The sequence below is a fragment of the Pristiophorus japonicus genome, chromosome 1 (assembly GCF_044704955.1).
Source record: "Pristiophorus japonicus isolate sPriJap1 chromosome 1, sPriJap1.hap1, whole genome shotgun sequence".
NCBI classification, from domain to species: Eukaryota; Metazoa; Chordata; class Chondrichthyes; family Pristiophoridae; genus Pristiophorus; species Pristiophorus japonicus.
The window spans coordinates 498,532,528-498,549,444 of record NC_091977.1 but is presented as its reverse complement, the minus strand read 5'-3'; positions in this window follow the sequence as shown (position 1 = coordinate 498,549,444).

The following is a 16,917-nucleotide window of genomic DNA, read 5'->3' as shown; positions in this document are numbered from 1 at the left end:
TCTGTAGTGGGGAAAATGCTTGAACCTATCATTAAGGAAGAAATAGCGGGACATCTAGATAGGAATAGTGCAGTCAAGCAGATGCAACATGGATTCATGAAGGGGAAATCATGCTTAACTAATTTATGGAATTCTTTGAAGATATAATGAGCATGGTGGATAGAGGTGTACCGATGGATGTGGTGTATTTAGATTTCCAAAAGGTATTCGATAAGGTGCCACACAAAAGGTTACTGCAGAAATAAAGGTACGCAGAGTCAGAGGAAATGTATTAGCATGGATAGAGAATTGGCTAGCTAACAGAAAGCAGAGAGACGGGATAAATGGGTCCTTTTCGGGTTGGAAATCGGTGGTTAGTGGTGTGCCACAGGGAGCGGTGCTGGGACCACAACTGTTTACAATATACATGGATGACCTGGAAGAGGGAACAGAGTGTAGTGCAACAAAAGTGTCACAAAAGTGGGAAAGCGGGTCGTGTAGAGGACACAGAGAGGCTGCAAAGAGATTTAGATAGCTTAAGCGAATGGGCAAAGGTTTGGCAGATGGAATACAATGTCGGAAAATGTGAGGTCATCCACCTTGGAAAAAAAACAGTAAAAGGGAATATTATTTGAATGGGGAGAAATTACAACTTGCTGCGGTGCAGAGGGACCTGGGAGTCCTTGTGCATGAATCCCAAAAAAGGTAGTTTGCATGTGCAGCAGGTAATCAGGAAGGCGAATGGAATGTTGGCCTTCATTGTGAGAGGGATGGAGTACAAAAGCAGGGAAGTCATGCTGCAACTGTACAGGGTATTGGTGAGGGCACACCTGGAGTACTGAGTGCAGTTTTGGCCACCTTACTTCAGGAAGGATATACTAACCTTAGAGGGGGTACAGAGATGATTCATTAGGCTGATTCCGGAGATATGGGGGCTACCTTATGATGATAGATTGAGCAGACTGGGTCTTTACTCATTGGAGTTCAGAAGGAATCGGGGTGATCTTATAGAAACATTTAAAATAATGAAAGGGATAGACAAGATAGAGGCAGAGAGGTTGTTTCCACTGGTCGGGGAGACTAGAACTAGGGGTCACAGCCTCAAAATACGGGGGAGCCAATTTAAAACCGAGTTGAGAAGGAATTTCTTCTCCCAGAGGGTTGTGAATCTGTGGAATTCTCTGCCCAAGGAAGCAGTTGAGGCTAGTTCATTGAATGTATTCAAATCCCAGATAGATAGATTTTTAACCAATAAAGGAATTAAGGGTTACGGGGAGCGGGCGGGTAAGTGGAGCTGAGTCCACGGCCAGATCAGCCATGATCTTATTGAATGACTGAACAGGCTCGAGGGACTAGATGGCCTACTCCTGTTCCTAATTCTTATGTTCTTATGTTCTTATTCGGCCCACAGATGCCTTGACAGAGGCTATCAGGAACGCGTCTAGGCCACAGAACGTCACGGAGCTGCGGTCGTTCCTGGGACTCCTCAACTATTTTGGTAACTTCCTACCGGGGTTAAGCACCCTCTTAGAGCCCCTACATGTGTTATTGCGTAAAGGTGAGAACTGGGTCTGGGAAAAAGCCAAGTAATTGCTTTTGAGAAATCCAGAAACATTTTATGCTCCAACAAGCTGCTTGCATTGTATAACCCGTGTAAAAGACGCGAGTTAGCATGTGATGCATCGTCGGACGGAGTCGAATGTGTATTACAACAAGTTAACATTGCGGGGAAGTTGCAACCTATTGCCTATGCATCCAGGAGCTTGTCTAAGGCCGAGAGGGCCTGCAGCATGATTGAGAAAAAGGCATTAGCATGTGTGTTCGGGGTAAAGATAATGCATCAGTACCTGTTTGGCCGCAAATTTGAGCTGAAAATCGATCACAAGCCCCTCATATCTCTGTTCACTGAAAACAAGGGGATAAATAGTAATGCCTCAGCCTGCATACAACGGTGGGCACTCGCACTATCAGCGTATAATTTTCCATCCGCCACAGGCCAGGCACCGAGAACTCTGCGGATGCTCTCAGTTGGCTACCATTGCCCACCACGGGGGTGGAAATGGCGCAGCTTGCAAACTTGTTGATGGTCATGGAAGTGTTTGAAAATGATAAATCACCTGTCACGGCCCGCCAGATTAGGACTTGGACCAGCCAAGTTCCTCTGCTGCCCCTAGTAAAAAACTGTGTACTGCATGGGAGCTGGGCCAGCATCGCCATTGAAATGCAAGAGCTAATCAAGGTGTTCCAGCAGCGAAAGGATGAGCTGTCCATTCAGACAGACTGCCTGTTGTGGAGTAACTGCGTAGTGCTACTCATTAAGGGCAGGGAGACGTTCATCTCGGATCTCCACAGCACACACCCGGGTATAGTAATGATGAAAGCAATAGCCAGATCTCTTGTGTGGTGGCCCGGAATCGACTCTGACTTAGAGTCCTGTGCACGGCAATGCAGTGTATGTGCTCAGTTGAGCAACGCGCCCAGAGAGGCACCACTAAGTTGGTGGTCCTGGCCCTCCAGACCATGGTCAAGAATCCATGTCGATTATGAGGGCCCGTTTCTCGGTAAAATGTTCCTGGTGGTGGTGGATGTTCTTTCAAAATGGATTGAATGTGAAATAATGTCGGGAAGCACCGCCACCATTGAAAGCCTGAGGGCCATGTTTGCCACCCACGGCCTGCCTGACATACTGGTCACTGACAACGGGCCATGTGTCACCAGTGCCGAATTTAAAGAATTCATGACCCGCCAAGGGATCAAACATGTCACCTTGGCCCCGTTTAAACCAGCCTCCAATGGGCAGGCAGAGTGGGCGGTACAAACAATCAAACAGAGCCTTAAACGAGTCACAGAAGGCTCACTCCAAACCCGCCTGTCCCGAGTACTGCTCAGCTACCGCACAAGACCCCACTCGATCACAGGGTGCCACTGGCTGAGCTACTCATGAAAAGGGCACTTAAAACCAGACTCTCGCTGGTTCACCCCAACCTGCATGATCAGGTGGAAAGCATGCGGCAGCAACAAAATGTAAATGATGGTCGCGCCACTGTGTCACGGGAAATTAATCTGAATGACCCTGTGTGTGTGCTAAACTATGGACATGGTCCCAAGTGGATCACGGGCACGGTGGTAGCTAAAGAAGGGAGTAGGTTGTTTGTAGTCAAAGTAGACAATGGACAAATTTGCAAAAAGCACCTGGACCAAACGAGGCTGCAGTTCACAGACTGCCCTGACCAACCCACAGCAGACACCACCTTTTTCGAGCCCACAACACACAACCAAAGGATCAACAACACCACGCCGGACCAGCAAATCAAACCCATCATGCCCAACAGCCCAGCAAGGCCAAGCTCACCCAGCAGCCCTGCAGGGCCAACAACATGCCAGCCCAGCAAGGGCACAGCCAACACACCAGAACAGACATTTGTACCGAGGCGGTCCACCAGGGAAAGAAAGGCTCCCGACCGCCTCACCTTGTAAATAGTTTTCACTTTGGCTTTTGCGGGGGAGTGATGTTGTGTATCTGTAAAGCAAGCACTCCCATGTTCCGCCACCAGGGAGCGCATCCCCTGAAGTCCCAAGGGATCCCAGCATCCCTTGGGAGCATTGTATATAAGCCCTAAGGCCTGTGACTCACTCTGGAGTGTCTTAATAAAGACTGAGGTCACTGTTACTTTAACCTCCCTGTGTGCAGTCTCATCTGTGTTCGGAACACAACAGTTTCAATTGAGACTTGAGCAGAAAATCTAGGCTGACAGTGCAATGCTGAGTGTCCAATACATTACTGAGGGAGTGTTGCACTGTTGGAGGTGCCATCTTTCAGATGACATGTTAAACCAAGGCCCTTGGTCTGTTCTCTCAGGTAAATGTACAAGATCCCATGGCACTATTTATTCCTCAACCAACATCACTAAAATGGATTATCTAGTCATTATCACATTTCTGTTTCTGGGACCTTAGTTGGTTGCCATGTTTAATACATGACAGTGGTGACTACTCTTCAAAAGTACTTGATTGGCTGTAGAGTGATTTGGGAGGTCCTGAAATAATAAAAGGCTCCATATCAATGCAAGTCTTTTGTTCTTATCTTTTCATTTAAGTTAAGTAAATGAACAGTGCGCGATCCCGAGAGCACAGTGAGAGTGGGATCTGAGTGACGGGAGGCTAAAGGAGCTCGATGCTGCTGGGAGCTCGGAGCAGCGAGAGCGGAGAGGGGGACAAAATCACTGTGACATCACAGGAAATCAGGTAAGTGATTGGCTGGTTGGTTGGTTTCTCTTTTTTTAACCTTGGGCATTGATGTAAATTACAAGCCACAATTTCAAAAGTAAACATAGACAAGTGGTAGTTCTAAACTTAAAAAGCTCACTAATTAAATAAAATATTACATTTTTGAAATAAGTTTTAAAGTTCTTTTCATAGCTATAAAATAAAGGGTAAAAGCTGAGTGTGTTTTGCTAAGTTTTAAAGTTTATTTCTGCTGGGTAGTTCCGAGTCTATTAACTAGAGGCATGGCAGGGCAGCTCAGCCTCGTGGATTGCACATCCTGTGCCATTTGCGAAGTCCTGGACGCTACTCGTAGCCTGGGCGACCAAGTGTGCAGGAGGTGTCTCCAGCTGCAGTAACTTGAGCTCTGCGTTTCGGACCTTGAGCGGCAGCTGGAGTCACTACGGTGCATTCGCGAGAGTGAGAATTTTGTGGATAGCACGTTTCTCGAAGTGGTCACCCCGCAGCTTAAAAGTGTGCAGGCAGAGAGGCAATGGGTGACCACCAGACAGAAGAGGAGGACTAGGCAGATAGTGCAGGAGTCCCTCGAGTCCAACTCACTCTCCAACCAGTATTCTGTTCTGAGTACTGGTGAGGGTGATGGTGCCTCTGGGGAGTGCAGCCAGTGCCAAGTCCACGGCACCACAGGTGGCTCAGCTGCACAGGAGTGGGGAGGAGGAAGAGCAATAGTGGTAGGGGATTCGATAGCCAGGGGTGCAGACAGGCATTTCTGCGGCCACAGATGTGACTCCAGGATGATATGTTGCCTCCCTGGTGCTAGGGTCAAGGATGTCACCTTGCAGTTGCAAGACATTCTGGGGGGGAGAGGGTGAACAGCCAGAGGTCATGGTCCATATCAGTACCAATGACATAGTAGAAAGAGGGATGAGGTCCTGCAGGCAAAGTTTAGGGAGCTAGGAGAGACATTAAAAAGCAGGACCTCAAAGGTAGTAACCCCGGGTTCCGTGACGGTGCCACGTGCTAGTAAGTACAGAACTAGGAGAATAGAGAAGATGAATGCGTGGCTGGAGAGATGATGCAAGTGGGAGGTCTTTAGATTCCTGAGGCATTGAGACCATTTCTGGGTTGCACCTCAACGGAGCCAGAACCAATATCCTCGTGGGAGGGTTTGCTAGTGCTCTTCGGGAGGTTTTAAACAAGTTTGGCAGGGCGTTGGGAGGCAGAGAATAGTTTCAGTGGGGAGAGAAGCAAATCTGGAATTGGGCAACAGAAAAGCAGAAAGTGAATTTTGTTATGTATGTAAATTTTACGAGTGTGTAAGACTTGCCACCAGGGGGCACACCTGTGGGAGACCCAAGGGTCACCTGCACACCCGGGTAATCAGGTATAAAAGGCAGTCTGCCATGCTGCTTCCTGGAGTTACATTAATGAGATCAAGGTCACAACAGTTTGAGCTTATAGCATACAGTCTTGTGGAGTTATTCTGAACATAACAATTGACGACGAGTAACAGATCACAAACTTTCACACGGTTATGGTTGCCTTTGGTATTCTTGAGAGATTTGTTGAAGGTGATGATTGGGAGTCCTTCGTTGAGTGTCTTGACCAGTACTTCGTGGCCAACGAGCTGGATTCGGAAGAGACCGCGGTCAAGCACAGGCGATTTTCCTCACCCTTTGTGTGTCCACAATATATGGCCACATCAAAAATATGCTAGCACCGACGAAATCAATGGAAAAGACGTATGCAGAGTTGTGCACGCTGGTTCGGGAACACCTCAAGCCGAAGGAGAGCATCTTAATGGCCAGGTACCGCTTTTACATGCAACATCGCTCCAAGGGCCAGAACATGGCGAGCTGTGTCGCCGACCTAAGATGCCTTGCGGGACCGTGCGTATTTGTTGAGTTTTGGGGAAAATGTTGCGGGACTTTTTCATGCTTGGAATCAGCCACGAGGTCATTCTTGGCAAACTGCTGTCTGCCGAATCCTGAGATCTGATCAAGATAGCCCAGGCTTTCATGTCCACGAACGATAACATTAACAGATATCTTTGCAGCATTGAAGCTCATCGGCAAGTACTGTGCATAAAATAACGCCTTCAGCAGGCAGAACTGTACATGGCAGTGCCTACACGCCTGCAGAGGCCAGACCTAGGATGACTCAGAGTCTGCTGTGGGGCATGAATGCGAATCCATTAACACCATTCACTCCTCTCCAAAGTCTTAGATATAAGTTATTTACAAGTTGAGGTGATCCGGGGCTCAACGTCACCTGAGTTGAAGTCCTGGCATGGGTGAGTTGGTCGGATCATTGCTGCACTGCAAGCAGCTGGTCTGATCGGACTGTAGGGCATTGTGGGTTCATCCTCGTGGTTGACCGCAAGGTCGATTGCTGGTTGGGTGTATGTTGGTGGATCAATGATGGTAATGTCCTCTTCAAACTGTTCTTGGTTGTCAGTGAATCGCAGTTTGGTCTGATCCAAGTGCTTTCTGTATGTTTGTCCATTCAAAAGTTTGACAACAAACACTCGATTCCCCACCTTGGCTAAAAGAGTGCCAGCAACTCATTTGGCATCATGACCGTAATTAAGAACAAACACAGAGAGAGCCATTAATCTCAATGTCACGCGATACAGCCGCGCGGTCATGGTACACGTAATGGCGGTGACACCGGGTTTCTACATGATCATTGAGACTAAGGAGAGCCTGGTTTTGAGTGCTCTCTTTCTTAACAATTCTGCAGGGGTAACACCAGTAAGCAAGTGGGGTCGCGTCCGTTAGCTGAGCAGAATCCGAGATAACCGGGTCTGCAGGGAACCGTCTGTCACGCGTTTCAAGCTCTGCTTGATAGTTTGGACTGCCCGTCCCGCTTGACCATTGGATGCGGGCTTAAACGGGGCAGACCTGACATCCTTGATGCCATTGCAGGTCATGAACTCGTTGAATTCCGAGCTGGTGAAACATGGTCCATTGTCACCAACAAGGAGGTCGGGTGGCGAACATGGCCCGGAGGATTTCAATGGTGGCAGTGGACGTATATGATGACATTATTATACGTTCAATCCATTTAGAATAAGCGTCCACTGCTACTAAGAGCATCTTTCCTAAAAAGGGGCCAGCACAATCTACGTGGACCCTGGACCACGGTTTGGAGGGCCATGACCACAGACTCAGTGGGGCCTCTCTTGTTGCATTGCTGAACTGTGAGCAAGTGTTACATTGGTGTACGCATGACTCCAATTCTGAGTCAATGCCGAGCCACCAAACATGCAACCTAGCGATAGCTTTCATCATGACTATGTCTGTATGGGTACTGTGTAGTTCGTGTATAAACATTTTCCTGCCGTTTTTTGGCAAAACCATATGATTCCCCCTTGGAGACAATCCGAATGGATGGACATTTCATCCTTGCGTCGGTAAAACGGCTTAAGTTCCTCTTGCATTTCCCGGGAACTGCCGACAAGCTCCCATTAAGGACGCAGCTTTTTACTAGTGATAACACAGGGTCCTGGCTAGTCCAGGTCCTGATCTGGTGAGCCATGATGGGTGACTCCGCGCTCTCAAAAGCATTCATTACAAGAAGCAAGTCTGCGGGTTGTGCCATTTCCACCCTGGTGATGGGCAATGGTAGCCAACTGAGGGCATCAGCACAGTTCTTAGTGCCTGGTCTGTGGCGGATTACATAGTCATACGCAAATAACATTAGTGCCCATCTTTGGATGCGGGATGAAGCATTGGTATTAATATCTTTGCTTTCTCAGCACAGCAAAATGAGCAGTTTGTGGTCGGTTTCGAGCTTGAACCGGAGTCCAAATAGATGTTGTTGCATTTTTTAACCTGTATACGCATGCTAATGCCTCTTTCTCAATCATACTCTAGGTTCTTTCAGCCTTAGATAAACTTCTGGACGCATATGTAACAGGTTGCAGTTTGCTTGACACATTTGCTTGCTGTAACACACAACCAACCCCGTACGCAGATGCATCACAAGCTAGTACTAAATGGTTACACGGATCATACAATACAAGTAACGCAGATTTCTGGCCTTATTAAAGGCTGTCTCTTGAGATTTGCCCCAAACCCAGTCGTCACCCTTGCGTAGCAATAAATGCAAGGGTTCCAGCAAAGTGCTCAATCCCGGTAGAAAGTTACAAAAATAGTTGAGGAGTCCCAGAAATGAACGCAGCTCCGTCTTGGAGTTCGTGGGTCTGATGCCATCCGCTGCAAACTTTCTCCCCAGAAATTCGAACTCTAACGCTAGGAAAACACATTTGGAGCATTTCAGACTGAGTCCCACTCTGTCCAGTCGCTTTAGAACCTCTTCCAAGTTGTGCAAGTGTTCGGTAATGTTGTGACCAGTGATCAGGGTATCATTTTGAAACACCATGGTGAGAAGATGACCAATCCAGCGTGGATCACACTGAACGAATAAGAGAGGCAACTCAACCTGAGGCTGAAGAGGAAGTGTATGGGGTACATACCTTCACCACCAAAAGCCTTCTGATAATGTTGAAAGTCAAATTAAATGCCATTCCAGTTTCCATGGAATTGAACATGGGGGTGAGTCAGTCAATTATGAGCCAGATGACTTTTGAGAAACTGCGGAGCAACAAAGCACAAAGGTCAGAACTAAGACCGATTCACACCAAGGTGCACACTTACACCAAAGAACTCAGACCAGTCATTGGCAGTGCAGCAGTGAAGTATCGTACGATGGAACTGTGCATGATTTATCACTATGGATTTTACCAAGCGATGGCCCAATGCTGTTTGGCAGAAGCTGGCTAGGAAAGATCCGATGGAACTGGGATGACATCAAAGCACTGTCTTCGGTGGATGATGCCTCGTGCGCCCAAGTGCTAAACAAATTCCCGTCGTTATTTGAGCCAGGCATCGGCAACTTCACAAGTGCCAAAGTGCAGATCCATCTAGTTTCTGATGCATGACCCGTTCATCACAAGGCCCGAGCGGTTCCATATATGATGCGAGAGAAAGTCGAGATCGAGCTGGACAGACTTCAACAAGAGGGGATCATATCGCCTGTCAAATTCAATGAGTGGGCCAGTCCAATTGTTCCGGTGTTAAAAAGCAATGGGATAGTCAGACTCTGTGGGGACTACAAGGTAATTGAGTCTCGTAACAAGACCACTACCCAAAGCGGATGACCTGTTCGCAACGTTAGCAGGGGGGAAGTCATTCACCAAGCTGGATTTAACCTCTGCTTACATGACACAGGAGCAGGCTGAACCTTCGAAAAAATTGATGTGCGTCAACACGCACAAAGGACTGTTCATATGCCCTTTTGGGATTCGCTCGGCTGCGGCCATCTTCCAGAGGAAACATAGAAACAGAAACATAGAAAATAGGTGCAGGAGTAGGCCATTCGGCCCTTCGAGCCTGTACCACCATTCAATATGGCTGATCATGCAACTTTAGTACCCCATTCCTGCTTTCTCTCCATACCCCTTGATCCCTTTAGCCATAAGGGCCACATCTAATTCCCTTTTGAATATATCTAACGAACTGGAATATTGTGTACAGTTTTGGTCTCCTAATCTGAGGAAGGACGTTCTTGCTATTGAGGGAGTACAAAGAAGGTTCACCATATTGATTCCCGGGATGGCAGGACTGACATATGAGGAGAGATTGGATCAACTGGGCTTGTATCCACTGGAGTTTAGAAGAATGAGAGGTGATCTCAGAGAAACATATAAAATTCTGACAGGATTGGACAGGTTAGAGGCAGGAAGAATGTTCCCATTGCTTGGGAGTTCCAGAACCAGGGGTCACAGTCTAAGAATAAGGGGTAAGTCATTTAGGACCGAGATGAGGAGAAACTTCTTCACTCAGAGAGTGGTCAACCTGTGGAATTCTTTACCGCAGAATGTTTTTGAGGCCAGTTCATTAGATATATTCAGAAGGGAGTTAGATATGGCCCTTACGGCCAAAGGCATTAAGAGGTATGGAGGGAAAGCAGGAAAGGGGTACTGAGGTTGAATGATCAGCCATGATCTTATTGAATGGCGGTGCATGCTCGAAGGGCCAAATGGCCTGCTCCTGAACCTAATTTCTATGTTTCTATGTTTCTATGTGCTTTAATTTTGCACACTAATCTCTTGTGTGGGACCTTGTCAAAAGCTTTTTGAAAGTCCAAATACACCACATCCACTGGTTCTCCCTTTCCCACTGTACTAGTTACATCCTCAAAAAAATTTAGAAGATTTTTCATGCATGATTTCATTAATCCATGCTGACTTGGACCGATCCAGTCACTGCTTTCCAAAAGCACTGCTATTACATCTTTAATAATTGATTCCAGCGTTTTCCCCACTATCGGTGTCAGGCTAACCGGTCTCATTCTCTGTTTTCTCTCTCCCTCCTTTTTTAAAAAGTGGGGTTACATTAGCTACCGTCCAATCCATTGGAACTGATCCAGAGTCAGTAGAATGTTGGAAAATGACCACCAATGCATCCACTATTTCTAAGGCCACTTCCTTAAGTACTCTGGGATGCAGACTATCAGGCCGTCGGGATTTATCGGCCTTCAATCCCATCAATTTCCCTAACACAATTTCCTGACTAATAAGGATTTCCTTCAGTGCCTCCTTCTCGCTACACCTTTGGTCCCCTAGTATTTCCGGAAAGTTATTTGTGTCTTCCTTAGTGAAGACAGAACCAAAATATTTGTTCAATTAGTCTGCCATTTCTTTGTTCCCCATTATAAATTCACCTGATTCTGACTGCAAGGGACCTATGTTTGTCTTCACTAATCTTTTTTCTTTTCACATATCTGTAGAAGTTTTTGCAGTCAATTTTTATGTTCCCTGCAAGCTTACTCTCATAATTTATTTTCCTCCTCCTAATTAAACCCTTTGTCCTCCTCTGCTGAATTCTAAATTTCTCCCAGTTCTCAGGTTTGCTGCTTTATCTGGCCAATTTATATGCCTCTTCCTTGGATTTAACACTATCCCTAATTTCCCTTGTTATCCACGGTTGAGCCACCTTCCCCATTTTATCTTTTACACCAGACAGGGATATACAATTCTTGAAGTTCATCCATGTGATCTTTAAATGTCTGCCATTGCTTATCCACCATCAACCCTTTAAGTATCATTCGCCAGTCTATCCTAGCCAATTCACATCTCATCCTGTTGTGCATGCATGCCTGTTTACTGTGTGAAGTCTGTAACACTGCTATGTACCCTTACACTGTACACACCTTACCTGTACACCAGAGGGTGCTGCTGCTGGAAACCTAAGGGTTACCTGCACACTGCAGGTAACCCAGTGTAAAAAGGAACTCACAGCTTGTTGTCCTCACTCAGGAGCTGTGGACTACAGGTCTACACAGTTTAAGTATCATACGCTGCCTCATGGAGTCATTACTAAAGGTGCCTACATACACTACAACTGGCGACGGGAATATGCGGTCACGAACCACAAGCTCAGCATGTCGAATCTCAGCATCTTTCAGCAGTTTACCAATGGGGAAGATTGGGATGCTTTTGTAGAAAGATTGGAACACTTAAGGAGACTGGCTGCACCGTGAGACTTTGGCAACCACCTAAATGAAGCACTAAGGGACTCTAAACCGACAAGAGCAATTCACCGCATTGATACTTCTAAGGACAGAAACGCTGCCCCGAGTCCCGCAACTCTGAGTCCGCCACATGAGGCAAACCAGCTAGCCCCATGCTGACGCTGTGGAGGAAACCACAGGGCCCACCAGTGCCGCTACAAAGATTATGCATGCAAAGTGAAAATGCACCTTCAAAAGATGTGCAGACAAAGCTTTACTCACCGTGTCTCTGATGAGTTGGCTGATCACCGGGGCTCCGACACAGAGGAAGGTGAAGTTGCTCAACCCCTGGAAGAAGAGTATGGAACTCATACCTGCTCCATCGAAAGTTCTCCGTGGACGATGAAAGTAGATGTCGACGGGGTCCCAGTTTCTATGGAGAGCGACACAGGGGCGAGCCAGTCTGCGATGAGTCAAGCGACCTTTGAAGAACTTTGGATGAATCCCACCAATCGACCTGGAACATGGATCCATCGCTGCATCTGGAGATTCCACTGTCCAGCTCGAGGCGCGGCAACGACTCCATAGCACCACGGTGAAATCTCCAGGACCGAGAATCCAAACTCCACTTTCCGGACCGAGGCAGGACTCTAAGAGGTGAACATCGATGAAAGAAATGGATTCCCGACATCCAGGATCAAACCTGTGGAAGAAAAGACCATCACAGCCTACCTGCAGCAGGGCCAGAAGATGGCTGCCGCACCACAAGCAGCAGAACCTAAAATCAAAATGTCCATGGCCATAACACGAGGAGCATTGGAGGAGCATCATGTGACACCGAGCGGCCAATCGAATTTGAAGGCTCCCTTAAAAGAGACCGGTAACGAAAAAAATTTAAAGGGGATATTTCAACTATTTGAGTACATGGACTTTAAAGCTAAAGATGCAATTAAAGGGTGCAAGTATGAAAATGTATGCAATGTAACAATGAATTGTGTTGCTGGTTTAACTAATGTGACTAATGAGATGAATGCAGGTGTCAGTAAGGTTAAGAACACGTTTATTATGCTTAACAATAAAGATAGAGAATGTGATACCCCTCATAAGACACACACACACCCAGTGGGAGCACACCCACTACAGGGACAGTGGTTAATGGGCAGCCCAGCCACCACCAATGGCAACCTGCATCAGACCAGCCCTATAACCCCTGGCCACCAGGACCAACACCAGGAGCATGAGATCAATACCCTCCATTTTCCCTGGAAAACCCTGGGATGACCTGATCCTCATCCCAATTGGTGGACAAGGAGCCCACTCAGTCTTGTGGCCCTGCCCACCACCCCACAACAATGGTGGACAAGGAGCCCACCCAGTCTAGTGGCCCCGCCCACAACTACAGTGTATACACACCACTCACTGTTGCCGTGGCTACCCCACCTGAGGGACCCCACAACAGTGACACCCACATGGTCTGTGTGTGAGGGAGGGGAAAAGTACGAAGCCAGCCTCAAGCACAGGGGTCACACTTGGCAACCACACAGCCCTCATCACAACCTCCCATTGCCCACCACTGATCACCTCCCCTGGGCATGACAATAAGGATATGAAAAATGCTTAGGGGGGATTGTTGTTGTGTATGCACGCCTGTTTACTGTGTGATGTCTGTAACACTGTTATGCAACCCTGAATGTACCCTTACACTGTACACACCTTACATGTACACCAGAGGGTGCTGCTGCTGGAGACCTAATGTAACCCAGTATAAAAAGGAACTCACAGCTTGTTGTCCTCACTCAGGAGCTGCAAATAAAGGACTGTAGGTCTACACCGTTTAAGTATCATACCCTGCCTCGTGGAGTCATTACTAAAGGTGCGTACATATACTACACACACCATCGAAGTTAACTTTCTTTAAGTTCAGGACCCTAGTCTCTGAATTAACTGTGTCACTCTCCATCTTAACAAAGAATTCTACCATATTATGGTCACTTTTCCCCAAGGAGCCTCGCACAGCAATATTGCTAATTCATCCTCTCTCATTACACAACACCCTGTCTAGGATGGCCAGCTCTCGAGTTGGTTCCTCGATATATTGGTCTAGAAAACCATCCCTTATACACTCCAGGAAATCCTCCTCCATCATATTGCTACCAGTTTGGTTAGCCCAATCTATATGTAGATTAAAGTCACCCATGATAACTGCTGTACCTTTATTGCACGCATCCCTAATTTCTTCTTTGATACCATCCCCAACCTCACTACTACTGTCTGTACACAACTAGCGTTTTCTGCCTTTTAGTGTTCCGCAGCTCTACCATACAGATTCCACGTCATCCAAGCTAATGTTCTTCCTTACTATTGCGTTAATCTCCTCTTTAATCAACAACGCTACCCCACCTCCTTTTCCTTTCTGTCTGTCCTTCCTGAATATTGAATACTCCTGGATGTTGAGTTTCCAACCTTGGTCACCTTGGAGCAATGTCTCCATAATCCCAATTAGATCATATCATTTAACAGCTATCTGCGCAGGTAATTCATCCACTTTATTACGAATGCTCCTCGCATTGAGACACAGAGCCTTCAGGCTTGTTTTTTTAACACTCTTTGTCCTTTTAGAATTATGTTTAGAACATGGAGAGTCTGCTGAAAAATTTGGAAGACAGAGGAAAGAGGGGCTGGAAAATAGACAACAAGGGAATTTGGCACCACCAAATTGTATATACTTCAATGCAAGTCTAGGGAATAAGGCAGATGAGCTGAGAGCACAGATAGTCACTTGGGAGTATGATTGTAGAGCTATTACTGAGACATGGCAGAAAGAAGGACAGGTGTGGCAGTTCAACATTCCTTGTTACAGAGTTTTCAGACGGGATAGAGAGTGGGCCAAAAAAGGAGGTGGGTTCGCAGTATTAATTAAAGGAACAATTACAAATGCGAGAAGGGATCATATGTTAGAGGGGTCCTCAAACGAGGCCATATAGGTTGAATTGAAGAACAAAAAGGGGGCGATCACACCATTGGGAGTGTTCTATAGACCCCCAAACAGTCAGAGGCAGATAGAAGAACAAATATGTGGGCAAATTGCTGTGAAGTGCAAAAACTATAGAGCTGTAATAGTGGGAGATTTCAACTACCCTAATATTAACTGGGAAAAAAGTCATGTGAATGGTAAAGTGGGTGAGAAATTCCTAAAATGCATTCAGGAGAACTTTTTTAGCCAGTATGTAACAAGCCCAACAAGGGAGGGGGCAGTTCTGGACTTGGTTTTGTGAAATGAAGAGGGGCAGGTGGAAGGGGTATCATTGGGGGAGCATTTTGGTGCTAGTGATCATAATTCAGTAAGATTTAGGGTAGTTATGGAAAAGGACAAAAGTGGACCTGAAAAAAAGTTCTCAATTGGGGTAAAGTCAATTTTGCTGAGCTGAGATACAATTTGGCCAAAGTGGATTGGAAATGGTTACTTCATAGTAAATCAATGTCAAAGCAGTGAGAGGCATTCAAGGAGGAGATCCTGAGGGTACAGAGCAAGTATGCTCCTTTAAAGAAAAAGGGTGGGATAACAAATCTAGAGCCACTGGATGTCAAGGGACATACAGAGTAAGATAAAGATAAAAAGGGAAGCTTAGGAAAGATACCGAGAACTCAATACTGTAGAATAGTGTGGTGCCGCAGGGTTCAGTGCTGGGACCCCAGCTCTTTACAATATACATTAATGATTTAGATGAAGGAATTGAGTGTAATATCTTCAAGTTTGCAGATGACATTAAATGGGTGGCAGTGTGAGCTGTGTGGAGGACACTAAAAGGCTGCAGGGTGACTTGGACAGGTTAGGTGAGTGGGCAAATGCATGGCAGATGCAGTATAATGTGGATAAATGTGAGGTTATCCACTTTGAGGGCAAAAACATGAAGGCAGAATATTATCTGAATGGCGGCAGATTAGGAAAGGGGGAAGTGCAACGAGACCTGGGTGTCATGGTTCATCAGTCATTGAAAGTTGGCATGCAGGTACAGCAGGCGGTGAAGAACGCAAATGGTATGTTGGCCTTCATAGCTAGAGGATTTGAGTATAGGAGCAGGGAGATCTTACTGCAGTTGTACAGGGCCTTGGTGAGGCCTCACCTGGAATACTGTGTTCAGTTTTGGTCTCCTAATCTGAGGAAGGACATTTTTCTATTGAGGGAGTGCAGCGAAGGTTCACCAGACTGATTCCCGGGATGACAGGACTGACATATGAGGAGAGACTGGATCAACTGGGCCTTTATACATTGGAGTTTAGAAGGATGAGAGGGGATCTCATAGAAACTTTCAAGATTCTAAGGGGACTGGACAGGTTAGATGCGGGAAGAATGTTCCCGATGATAGGGAAGTCCAGAACCAGGGGACACAGTCTTAGGATAAGGGGTAGGCCATTTAGGACTGAGATGAGGAGAAACTTCTTCATTCAGAGAGTTGTTAACCTGTGGCATTATCTACTGCAGAGAGTTGTTGATGTCAGTTCATTGGATATATTCAAAAGGGAGTTAGATATGGCCCTTATGGCTAAAGGGATCAAGGGGTATGGAGAGAAAGCAGGAAAGCGGTACTGAGGTGAATGATCAGCCATGATCTTATTGAATGGTGGTGCAGGCTCGAGGGGCCGAATGGCCTACTCCTGCACCTATTTTCTATGTTTCTATTTTTCTCTGAATCTCTGGATAAGAAGTGCTGGGGTGCAATTAAAAAAGATATCAGGAAAGCAAAGATAAAGCATGAGAGAATGTTAGCAAGTAAAATCAGGGAAAACGCAATGATGTTTTATAAATACATTAAGAGCAAGAGGATAACTAAAGAAAGAGTGGGGCCTATTTAGAGACCATAAAGAAAATCTGTATTTGGAGGCAAACGAGGTGGGTATAATTCTTAATGAATACTTTGCACCTGTTTTCAAAAAAGAGAGGGGTGATGCAGACACTGCAATGAGATAGGAGGAGTGTGAAATATTAGACGTGGTAAACATAGTGAGAGAGGAAGTATTAAGGGACTTAGCAGACTTTGAAAGTGGATAAATCCCCAGGCCCGGATGAAATGCATCCCAGGCTGAAGTAAAGCAAAGGAGGATATAGCAAAGGCTCTGACCATCATTTTCCAATCCTCTCTGGCTACAGGTGTGTTGCCAGAAGACTGGAGGACTGCTAATGTTGTAACTTTGTTT